Raw genomic sequence first — 1292 nt, 5'->3', positions numbered from 1 at the left:
ACTAAAAAGAGACAATCCTATTTCTGAATCCTTTACCTTTGCTGCTTATTATTTGGTTTTACCTTGTGCCAGTGGTTGCTTGTTATCACTACGGTTTGATCCGTTTGCTCCATTATTCTAAATGTTTTGAATGTGTGCTTCGAAGTTCTAGATCCCTTTGGAGAACACGACATCCGTAGTTTGGGCGCAAAAAACCTGCTATATTACACTTGATCACTTTGGCGCCATTGCCGGGGACCTAAATTTCATTAGCACATTAGTAGAAGTAGATCAGGATTTATAATAGGCAACTAACCATTTCCTAACATTGGCTGTAGTTTTGAGAGAAACTAGCATGTGTCAATTTCAGGAACTTCACAGGAAATTGTCTTATGCTTCAACCTAAATATTCACTAGAGCCATTTGATCCAGAAATTGAAAGGACTTTATTGAGGAGAAGAAGAGAGAATCAAATGCGGTTTCAAGTTGCCGAAACTTTGCAAGATCAAGAAGAAGAAAAGATGACTGATCAAGTACCTTTGCTCAGGGACTTGTGGATCCCAAGGGATCATGGGATACCAGGAGAAATGGTTCAACCAATTATTCAGGTGATCAATTTTGAATTGAAGCCTGCTCTGATTAACATGGTACAATAGTCCAGATTTGGTGGAACAGCTTTAGAAGACCCACATGAGCATATAAGGACTTTCTTGGAGTATTGTAACACCCTCAAGCAAAATGGACTTTCACCGAGTGCTATCAGATTATCACTATTCCCATTTTCCTTGAGACATGGAGCAAGAGTATGGCTTCACTCATTGCTTGAACATCTGAAAGATACTTGGGAGACCTTATTGTAGACATTTCTTGACAGATACTTTCCACCCACAAAAGCTGCCGAATACAGGGACAAGTTAACAAGGTTTACTCAATATGATGGAGAAAGTTTGTATGATGCATGGCAAAGATTTAACTCTTTAATCAGAATGTGTCCTCATCATGGTTTAGAAAGATGGCTGGTGTTACAAACCTTTTACAAAGGACTGTCTACTCAGACCAGAGCTTTTGTCGATTCTACTGCTGGAGGAGGAATCATGAATAAAACCCTTGATGAAGCATTTGCATTGATTAAAAGTATGGTGTCTCATCATTTCCAATGGTCAAGTGAAAGAGCAATAGCACTACCACATCCTGGTGTGTATAATGTGTCTGCAAATGATAGTGTGGCGGCTCAGATTGACATTTTGAACAAGAAGATGGACAGTATCATGTCAAATTGCATCGGTACATCTATAGCTTCAGTAAGTGTGCCT

The 1292-nt window shown here is 39.3% G+C and overlaps 1 non-coding gene across 1 annotated transcript; it reads right to left on the bottom strand.

Moving 5' to 3' along the window:
• Positions 1 to 878: 878 nt before the first annotated feature.
• On the bottom strand, positions 879 to 985 carry LOC123088877 (small nucleolar RNA R71). The gene has a single exon (XR_006442139.1). It is a non-coding gene; the product is annotated as a small nucleolar RNA R71 (small nucleolar RNA).
• Positions 986 to 1292: the final 307 nt, after the last annotated feature.

The sequence above is a fragment of the Triticum aestivum genome, chromosome 4A (assembly GCF_018294505.1).
Source record: "Triticum aestivum cultivar Chinese Spring chromosome 4A, IWGSC CS RefSeq v2.1, whole genome shotgun sequence".
Classification (NCBI taxonomy): Eukaryota; Viridiplantae; Streptophyta; class Magnoliopsida; order Poales; family Poaceae; genus Triticum; species Triticum aestivum.
The sequence above is the reverse complement of the archived record's forward strand: the minus strand, read 5'-3'. Positions and strand labels throughout refer to the sequence as shown.